Consider the following 11,362-nt stretch of genomic DNA (forward strand, 5'->3'; position numbering starts at 1 on the left):
ATCTCACAATCAGAGATGTTCCAGGAAGCTTCTTTTACAGACTAGCCTCCTTCTAGTCTGGGTCCAGCAATTACTCACACCCCTGCAGTTACTGTCCTTTGTTCCAGTTTCTTTCAGGTATCATAACTTCGAATACAAAAAGATATATGCATGTAAATAGGATGAATATATCCAGTAAATCACAACCTTTGCAGAGATATGTCAAATGGGACCTCTAACATAAAACATATTCCAGTCATGTCATATTTACACTCATAAGCATATTTCGATAAAGTATGATTGGGTTTATTATTTCTAGAAAGCAACGCCACACCGGACATTGTGGTACTTCTGGGAAAGCTGTGGCCCCGCCCCTACCTCATGGTCCTGCCTGCAAGTGTGACCTTGCATGCGTCCCTCATCCGTGATACTGGACAAAACCATGTCTGGTTTTGTCTCAGTACCAGACAGGGGACAAACCACACAGAAAGGGGATTATCCAGCTTAAAACAAAATGAATGTCCAGCTACCCACCATGCTCACCACTCCCAAAGAGCTTCTGTGTGGCTTCCTAGAATTCTCCTCTACCAGGAATAAGTTGCAACAAACTGGATCTCCTGCATTCTATCCCAAAGACACTGAGTAGATACAATTGGGTCAAGGCTATTCTCCAAAAAATAAAAGGGCCATCTTTCTCCCATGACCATCATCTCATTCTGTGTTTCTCTATAAATATAATCAACTCTTCACATTATTGTCTCCATGAGAACATAATGTGCAATCAATACGTTTATGCACACTGAGGTATTTACACTGGTAAATATCTAGAAAAACTTCACTCAGGTCAATGGAGTTACTATACATTTACACCTATATAAGTATCCTGTCTTCACACAGTGGTCAATGTCAGATTCTTCAGAGAGAATGAACAGAACAGGACAATTATTGAGTAACCCATCCTGTGTTGTCCAATTCCAGCATCTTGAGTAGGGCCTAATGGACTTAAAGGAGTCCTTGGGAATTTGTGTTTAACTCCTTAGGCCTCTTACAAAATCACAACTCTGGTCTTACATCAACCTCCTGTCTTCTCCCTAGACATGGCACCTCTTGGTTAGGTGTCAGACACACTGTCTTGGAGAATTTCACTTGCTTTGTAGGTGAAAAGAAGGATTTAGTTCTCCAGGGTTCTCAATTAAGGACCAAAGGAATAAGAAACTGAAAACAGGCTTTAGTTTAGAATTTTAAAGGTCCCTAGGGGGCTTGGACCATAGGTCCCATCAATGGAATAGGCTGCCAAGGGAGCTTGTGGAATCCCCATCATTGGCGATTTTTTGAAAAACAGGTTGGACAAGCAACTGTCAGTGCTGGTCTAGATTTACTAGGTCCTACCTCAGCTTCTCAAGGTCTTTTTCAGCCTCACATTTCTATGGTTCTGTGATTCTATAATATACTTACAAAAGACATTTTTTTCTATTAGGTGGGCTGGCGCCAGATGCAGAATTAGCAGAGATATGGGAATGTTCTTCAAAGGGGAGGACTATTCTTTCCAGGAATTTAGGATGGGATTTTCAAAGAACCAGGCACCCAATTTCCCTTTGCTTCCAGTCCCTCCCAGACCAGTATTTCTGTGATTCTAGGATCTCTGGTGGATATCGAAGATCATAAGTCAATGGACCCATAGCTGCACACCAGGGTATCATTGCCCAATATAAACACCTGCACTTCATCAACTAAGGCCTGGTATTCAAAGATGTTTAGCTGCCTGGGAGGTTTTTATAAAGCCTCTTGGTGTCCAAAACTTATTGGTTTCAGTGGGAATTAGCTGCCTAGTTGCTTTTGAAAATCCCTCTAGGTGCCAAAATACCCCATGGGGCCTGGATCCATAAAGAGGCCCAGACATGGTTACCCACAGTGCGGCAACAACTAACAGTTAGGCACCTAGATACGTCCCTGGGTCAATACTAGGGGCAGAGAAGTCCTCTGGCCTCACGGCTGCAGCAGGGGCAGAATTTTTACTCCCCACTCTGGAAAAAGGAGAAGAGACAGAGACCCCATGTGTGAATTTGATATGGTAACTGATTTTACGTGGAAAGTGCTCTGATACCATGGTGATGGGTAGCAGTACAAAAGCCTCAGACGAATCAATCGATCAATAGATGGAGGGGTATGTATGGGGATTGAGGGACATGATAGACATGATAATTCATGGAGGAGAGATCCATCAATGGCTATTAACCAAGAGTGTCAGGGATGCAACCCTATGCTCTGGGTGTCCCTAAGCCTCTGACTGCCAGATGCTGGAATTGAACAACACAGGATGGGTCACTCAAAATTGTCCTGTTCTGTTCATTCTCTCAGAGGTATGTGACATTGGCCACTGTGTGAATACAGGATATTTATATAGGTGTAAATTTATAATAACTCCATTGACTTGAGTGGAATTTTTCTAGATATTTACCAGTGTAAATACCTCAATGTGGATAAACAGATTGAACGTTAAGTTTTCATGGAGAAAATAAGAGGTGATTATATTTATAAATAAACACAGAATGAGATGATGGTCATGGGAGAAAGATGGCCATTTTATTTTTTGGATGATAGCCTTGACCTAATCATTTTCCACATGGCAGCACTGATATCCTTGTTCTTCATGCTAAAAATTATCGGATTCATCATGGGAGGCACCACGGAATACGAAACAGCCACCATGAGATCTAGAGATGTGATTGAGCTCGAGGTGGGTTTAATATAGGCAAAACTAGCAGTGCAAACAAACACAGAGACCACAATGAGGTGAAGGATGCAGGTGGAGAAGATTTTATGCCGGCCCTGCTCAGTGGGGATTCTCAGTAGTGTTTTGAAGATCAGAACATAAGACATAATTATAAAATAAAGCAGTTTAAGGCAAAGTACACGCTAAAGGCATTAGCCCCTGTTTCACTGAGATATGAGTCATACCAAGCAAGTTTGAGGAGCTGGGGGATTTCACAGAAGAACGTATTCATCTCATTGTCTCCACAGAAGATTATTACAAATGTGTTCCAAGTGTGCAGTGCAGAATTGAGAACCCCACTGATCCAGATACTGGCTGCCATTTGGACACAAGCTCTCCTGTTCATTATTGACTCGTAGTGCAGTGGTTGGCAGATGGAAATGTATACCAGTCATACGCCATGATGATTATTAAGGAAAGCTCAGCTGTAGCGAAAAAAAGGAAGGGAAAGACTTGGATGACGCAATCCGTATAATGAAATGGCCCTGGTGCTCATTAGAGAATTGGCCATGGACTGGGGTCAACAATAGAGATGGAGCCAAGGTCTAGGATGGATAGATTCATTAGGAAGAAATACATGGGTGTGTGAGGATGATAGTCAAGGGCTATGGCTGTGATGATGAGAAGATTCCCAGTCAGGGCTGCCAGGTAAATCCATAGAAACACTATGAAATGCAAAATCTGCAACTCCCGAATGTCAGAGAATCCCAGGAGTAGGAACTCAGTCACTGTGATTTGATTGGACATTTTCTTCCTCTGTACATCATGTGATGGCTGTGAAGGGAAGGACAAGGGCAATGACCAGGGTTCGGTTGCAGTCACTAAAGCATAGGCCTTGCAGGAGCCCTGGGCATAACAGTATGAACCAAAGCCTGCAAATAAGAAGAGATGTAATAGAATGTATGGGTTTGAAATTACCATATTATTGGACAATATTTGCATTCCCCAGTCGTTCTTAAAGATCAGTTTCCAATTAAGCATGGTCAGAAATTTCCTACTTAAATTGTTTTCAAAGGAAAATTGTGTTTTCAATTAATCAAATTTTCATAGAAACTCTCAGGTATCCTCAAATATATTTCACGGATACTTCATATATATATACACAGGGGAACTGAAAACTCATGTTTTGGGGTGGATCTAGGGAGAAAAAAATCAGTTTTCTGCAATTTTTTGCTGAAAATGTTTGTTTCTCACTTGCCAAAACATGAAAAAATTGAGATTTTTGGGAAGTCTATGAAAAACCTATTTTTTTTACAAACAAAATGCTGATAGGCTCTAGATGTTTGATTGACTTGATAGCAAAAGTCTTAAAGAGTTCCAACCTTAATTCAAGTTTATGTTCTTAAATTAGCCCTGTCTATTAATTCTCTAACATATTTAATTGAAATGGCAAGCTTACTGTGCTGGTCTTTGTGGAATTTTCCCCAGCTTGCAATGAATTCAAGCCTCCAGTGTTAGGAATCATTGGTCATATCTATGGGTGATGATAACAAGGAGATTCCCTGTCAGGGATACCAGGTATATCCCTAGAAACAGGATAAAGTGTAAAATACGCAGCCTCCAAAAATCGGAGAATCCCAGAAGAAGAAAGAATTCAGTCACGGTGGTTCGGTTGGACATTTTCTTTCTCAGTACATCATGTGCTGCCTTGGGAGGGGTAAGGACAAGGGAAATGTCAGGAGAGACCATTCCTCACCTGTAACAATCTCACCAGTAGTGAACTGCATTGTGACACCTGTGTAAATTGGCACAGCTCCCTTACAGTCGAGCAGTGTCCATTTCCACCATCTGAGGATCTGGTCCCAGATGCGGCTTGATAAAATGCCATGTAAATATGGAACCAATTACAATCCAAACCCTACAATCTTAGGAACGACCGTCCTACTATTTCGACAATGGAGAACTATTTTACGAGAGGAGAGTGAGGCTACTTCTACACTATGAACCAGGGGAGTGATTCCCAGCTCGGGTCCATGTCCTTGAGATGGCACGATGACAGCTAGCACAAGTATAAATCCTGTATAGCCATGCTAGCATGGGCAGCCATGCTGAGTAGGTGGCCCCGAGGTTCAGAAAAGCTTGTACGTGGAATGACGAAGCTATGGTGTCGCCCATGCTACTGCAGCTGCACTGTGATATATAATCATCCATTTAGCACAAGCGCATGCATGTGAGCTGGGGAATCACAGCCCTAGCTTGTAATGTAGATGTAGCCTAAAAGAATTTGTCTTGTTTAGCCGAGCAAAAAGTCGGCTGAGAGGGGATGTGGTCGCTCTCTTAGCAGTATTTAATTTATGTATATATATAATTTTGACTGATAATATTGATGTTTATAATTAAACATTTTTTTATTTTTATCAGTTTAAATTTTCACAGTTGCAGGAAATTATGGAGGGATCAGACAATAGTTATTTAATGACAGTACATGTTGAGTTTCAAAAAATTAAAACTTGAGAACTGTGAAAGCACAATGTTTCAACATGACGTGAAGATATAGAAAGTCAATAACCTTAAATCAAATACTCATAAGTTCTCAAGCAGCATTTTTCTTACTTTGCCTCACTGAAAATGTTGATTGTTGAAGGAAATATTTTTTCGCTGGCTTTGTGTGTATGTTGAAATCAACATTTACAAATATTTACTGATAAAAATCTCATCCTTCCAAGATTACTTATAGAGGTAGCAATGGAAAGAGGATTGCATAGGCAAGACAAGACCATAACAATGAACTATTAGTTTAGTTTTCCTAAAAGATTAAAGCAGCGGTCTCCATTGTGCATAATTCTCATTCAAATGGTGCACGTGAACAAGAAATAATAAACAGAGTGTTTTTTAAAAAAAATCTTGAAGTCCTTGAGCTATATTGTCCTCTCCATTATACTAGATTTATGCCACCATAACTCCACTGATTTCAGTGGGGTTACATCACTGCAAAACTGGTACAATTGGGTGGACAGTTTTTATTCTGTCTTTATTCAGGCAAAACTCATAGTGGAGGAAATTCTGATCTCAGGGGTGAAGCCAAAATAACACCAATGACTTCAGCTTTACTCTGGTGTTACTGAGATCCCAGTCTGGCCCAACCAGAGTCTTGCTTGATTAAACACTTATAAGCAACTCAAATGTTGGCTCCTAAATAGACTTGTTCAGCAATTTATAACCATAGATCAATACATCAGCTGCATATATTCCAAACCCAATTGTCTTCTCTCACGTACCTTGGAGAAAGGCAAAAATGATACCCAGAAATACAGACCTGGAGCCAATACAAGGTGTGACTATTCCTCTCATTCACAAAAGCACCTCAAAGGTGGTAAGAAAAATAAGCCACCACACTGCTTTGGCCTCACTCTAGGAGAAGGCAGACCCTGTGCAGATTTTGCAGAGCTGCCACTTTTTCACCAAAGATAGGTAATAATAATATTGGGTGTGTTCTGAGGGCAATATAAATAAATACTCTCATGTGGGAGAATTGGCAGCAGCCCTACACGTTCCTCAAATGTTACAGTGATGGATATAGTTCAGACAGAAGATTCAAGACAGTGGGACAACAGATTAGTTATGGGAATAAAGAGATAGATCATGCAAGTGCCTCAGCACCAAGAAGCCAGCAGATTTCTGATGGGTTCCCATGTTTCCATTTCAGTGATAGGAACTGGTTGTGGGAGGGGTTTGTAGACACCCCCTCCACTATGTGTATTGTGAATTCCGAGCTCATATTCCTAAATGTGGGAACTGATGTCTTGGCCCACAAAGTGTTTTGTTCTCATTGCCAAACTCAGATCTGGTTCCTTGTTTCGTAACACCACTATATAGAGTATACCATCTAAACTGGGACCAGTGAAATATATGGGACATAACCGTGTTGTGTTTGTGTGTGAGAGCCAGTGAGTGTGTGTCTATGATTGTTTTTGTGCTGGGGGAAAGAGTGTGTTTGGTGCATTTAGGCTGGTGTATTAGAGTGAGTGTTTGCATGTTGGATAGTGTACGTGTGTCTGCTTGTGTGAAGTGTGAGTGAGCATCATGGTGTGTGTGTGCATTAGTCTATGGAAGATACTGCATGTGTGTTTGTGTGAGGGTTTGCCTATGTGTTTAAATAGCAACAATTGAACCCAATAAAAGTTATCAGGTGAATCAACAAGTCAAACACAATTTTGTATCAGGTTCCATTTTAAACAAAATCTAAACATTTTGTTTCAATGTTGACCATGTTTTAAAGTAAAATTAAGAAAAAAGTGAAATGAAAAGTTGTTTTGTACTGGAAAATCAAAACGTTTCATTCCAAAAAGGTCATTTATTTTACACTTCAACTGACAATGCCACTTTTTTAACCTCTGACCAGTGCAAATTTTGTGGTCCATTTTAAGAATGGGCTTAATTCTTCCCACACACTCATATAAATCCTGATTATTTCCATTGAATCTACTCTAGTGTCAGTGGATTTAATGTAATTTATATCAGTCTAAACTAGGAGCTGAACTTTTCTCTGGCAGCTTGATCAATATGCCCAGTTTTTTTTAACTGTTTATTTAGGAAGTTTTTAACAAGTTTACAAATCCTTGCCATATAAATATCAGAAACAAAACAATCATTAAAACAGTGAACTTTGGTTTAAAGAGACATCATATGGGAATATAGTCACCAAATCTTTCTATTTAACAGGTTGTTACCAAAGTACAGAGTGAGGATCATTAGAACTCCTTCGTCATTTCTGGTGATTTTATTAAATTGAGTGAAATTTCTGTATTCACATATTTAACAGAACAGATTTTGTCTATCAAATGTTCATATGCAAAGCAATTGGACAGGTGTGCTGGGATTTTTTTTGCAGGTGAATATAATTTGAGCACTGAATAAGAGGTGGGTAGAGCCAGAATTCCTGGACTGTATTTCCAGCTCTGGGACAGGTGTTGATTTTAGTGGGTTACAGCAGGGGTGAACTGAGAATCAGGATTCCTGTTTTTTCTTTGAAGCTCTGGGGGGAAGTTTAGTTGAGTAGTTAGAAAAGCAGGAAGGGAGCCAGAATGTCTTTCTCTCGCAGCAAACGTGCAAATCTGGCTAGAACAGGGGACGAAGCATCAGGAGTCCTGAGCTGTATTCATTACTCAAGTTTACTGTGTTATTATGGTTGAGGTTTGGTCACCGCCAGGCGAAATGCTGCTCCCATTTAGAGCAGTATAAATGGGGACCAATTCCATGGCATGCAGTGAAATTAACCCACATTCACAGCAGTGCCCCTGACAGCAGAATCTGGCCAGCCAGACTCCGGATTCCCCTTGATAAACTGAGGATAGTAACATTTATACAATATTATACAGAGTTCGCCCACCTCTGGGTGACAGAGGTATACAACTTTTTCAAAAGCAATTATTCCTAATTCTTCTCTCCATCACCCTGGTACAAATTAGGAGTAATTGCACTGAAGTCCACTGAGCTGATTCTACTTTCTCTCACCCCAGTGTAAATCAGGAGTAAAGCCATTCGAGTCAATGAGACTGTTTTCCCCCTCCTCATTCCCATATTACACCAATCTTCACAAGCTAAGGGTCTGACCCCAGGAAATTAACGTGGTTTTCACAAAAGGAGAGTTATTTTACTGATCTAATCCTTCCCCTTGCTCTTGTCCCTCTCTCTGCAACCATCACACAAAGTCATGAGAAAGAAGATGTCCAACCGAACCACCGTGACTGAGTTCCTTCTGCTGGGATTCTCTGATGTTCGGGAGCTGCAGATTTTGCACTTTGTGGTGTTTCTAGTGATTTATCTGGAAGCCCTGATGGGGAATCTTCTTATCTTCATGGCCATAGCCTTCGACCACCAGCTTCACACCCACATGTACTTCTTCCTGATGAATCTCTCCATCATAGATCTTTGCTCCATCTCTGTCATCGTCCCCAAGTCCATGGCCAACTCCCTCATGAACACCAGGGCCATTTCCTATGCTGGATGTGTTCATATGCAAAGCAATTGGACAGGTGTGCTGGGATATTTTTGCAGGAGAATATACTTTGAGCACTGAATAAGAGGTAACCAAATATCTAAGTATCTATTTGTCCTCTGTCTATTTTTCTATTACATAATTTTTGTGTTAATTTTTTCCATAACCAACCTCCCATATTGTTTTGAACTATTCCTCAATGTTTAGACTATGTTTCATTTCCTATTGAGCGGTTACTAATAACTGAGCAGTTACTAGCAGATCAGAGGTTAATTTTTCATTTCCTGTTCTGTGACCATTTCCACAAGTAAGCCCCAGGAGGATCACCAGAAGGTTATTAGATAATAAATAGCCAACAATTGGGTCATTTAGTTACAGACTGCTTCCAATATTGTAACAACTGGACATGTCCAATGCATCAAATCTCCTCTTTCACCACAATTTCTCTAACATTTAGTCTGCATATATATACATATATATTTAACCTGCCTGTGCGAGGCACCCTTCAAACAGTATTTTAAATAAATTTTCTTGTATTGTGCTACAGACTTGAGTTGCTGGTCCTCTTTTCCAGATCAAACCCCATTCCTCTGCATGCAGTTTTTTTTCACTGTTCCTTACAGGTCAGGTTTTCTAAACCTTTGATCATTTTTGTTGGTCTCCTCTGAACTCTCGCCAATCTGTCCACATCTTTCTTAAAGAGTGGCACCCAGAACAGGATACAATACTCCTGCTGAGGCCTCAACAGTGCCAAGTAGAGCTGGACAATTACCTCCTGTGTCTTACATATGACATTCCAGTGCTTCACCAACCCATTCCATTGCTTCACCAACCTCCTAGAGAAAAAGTTTTTCCTAATATCCAACCTAAACCTCCCCCACTGCAACTTGAGACCATCACTCCTTCTTCTGTCATCTGGTACCACTGAGAACAGATTTCAGTGGGATGTAGATGCCTAGTTGCTTTTGAAAAACCTACTAGGTGCTAAAATACCCCTGGGGCCTGGATCCATAAAGAGGCCCAGGTGTTGTGACTCGCAGTGCAGCAACACCTAAAGTTTAGGCACCTAGAAAATCACTGGGACAACAATAGGGTCAGAAACAGCCTAAGTCAGGCCCCCGGGTTCCCTAAACAACAGATAGGGAGAGACAGACACCTAAGAATGTGAGTCACAAATTCCAGCACACTAGGAGGGGAGGCGCCTGAGCTAGCTGCTGGGAGATGCTGAGGAGAGGAGTGTGTGCTAGCTGAGAGAGAGATGCCTAACTCCAGTCAGGGCGGCCCCTGTCTCTGCTGGGGAACCACGAACCAGGGGAAGATAGGCACATGCTCTGTCCGGGGCCTGATCTGGTAGTACCCACTACTTGATGACATCAAATGCATACTCCCATCTAATCAAACATACCTCGCCCTCCCAAACACCCACCCACCAAAAACATCTGAAACAAAGAAACAAATCAACCAACCAACAAAATACAGTACATCCTCGTCAGAATGAATCCCTGGGGATCCAAGCCATTTATTTGTTAAAGCCAGGGGTTCATTATAGCAAAAGAGCCCTGACACTGGGGGCAGCGGCTGACACCTTGAGACCTTGGCCATGGCGGAGGCTGACAGCTCTTCCGGCCTGGGTTCAGTAGTGGGAGCAGAGAGCTCCTCTGGCCTCGGGGCCATGGAGGGGGCAGAATCTTTACTCCCCAACCTGAAATAAGGAGACGAGCCAGAGACGAAATATGTGACTTTGATATGGTAACTGATTTTATATGGAAAGTGCTCTGATACCATGGTGATGGGTGGCAGTACATAAGCCTCAGACAGATCAATCGATGGAGGGGTATGGATGGGTATGGATGGATAGCTAGACATGATAAGGTTATGGAGGATAGGTCCATTAATGGCTATTAACCAAGAGAGTCAGGGATGCAACCCTATACCCTGGGTGTCCCTAAGCCTCTGATTGCCAGATGCTGGAATTGGACAACACAGGATGGGTCACTCATAATTGCCCTGTTCTGTTCATTCTCTGTGAAGCATATGACATTGGCCACTGTGTGAAGACAGGATATTTATATAGGTGTAAATCTGTAATTACTCCATTGATCTGAGTGGAGTTTTTTCTAGATATTTACCAGTGTAAATACCTCAGTGTGCCAAAACAGATTGCACGTTATGTTCTCCTGGAGAAAATAATGTCAAGAGTTGATTATATTTATAAAGAAACACAGAACGAGATGATGGTAATGGGAGAAAGTTGGCCATTTAATTTTGTGGAGAATAGCCGTAACCCAATCATTTTCCACAGGGCAGATTTGATATCCTTGTTCCTCATGCTATAAATGATCAGATTCATCATGGGAGGCACCAGGGCATAAAAAACTGGCACCACGAGATCCAGACATGAGATTGAGCTGGAGGTGGGTTTAATATAGGCAAAACTAGCAGTGCAAACAAACACAGAGACCACAATGAGGTGAGAAAGGCAGGTGGAGAAGGCTTTATGCCAGACCTGCTCAGAGGGGACTCTCAGCACTGTTTTGAAGATCAAAACATATGACACAATTTTAAAGACAAAGCAGTTAAAGCAAAGTACAAGCTAAAGGCAATAGCCCCAGTTTCACTGAGATATGAGTCATAAGAAGCAAGTTTGAGGAGCTGGGGGATTTCACAGAAGA

General features: G+C 41.4%; 1 pseudogene; it reads right to left on the bottom strand.

Annotated features, from left to right (window-relative positions):
• Positions 1 to 2,562: 2,562 nt before the first annotated feature.
• Positions 2,563 to 3,116, bottom strand: LOC135974516 (olfactory receptor 14L1-like; annotated as a pseudogene).
• Between the last annotated feature and the right edge of the window lie 8,246 nt (positions 3,117 to 11,362).

The sequence above is a fragment of the Chrysemys picta genome, chromosome 12 (genome assembly GCF_011386835.1).
Source record: "Chrysemys picta bellii isolate R12L10 chromosome 12, ASM1138683v2, whole genome shotgun sequence".
NCBI lineage: Eukaryota > Metazoa > Chordata > Testudines > Emydidae > Chrysemys > Chrysemys picta.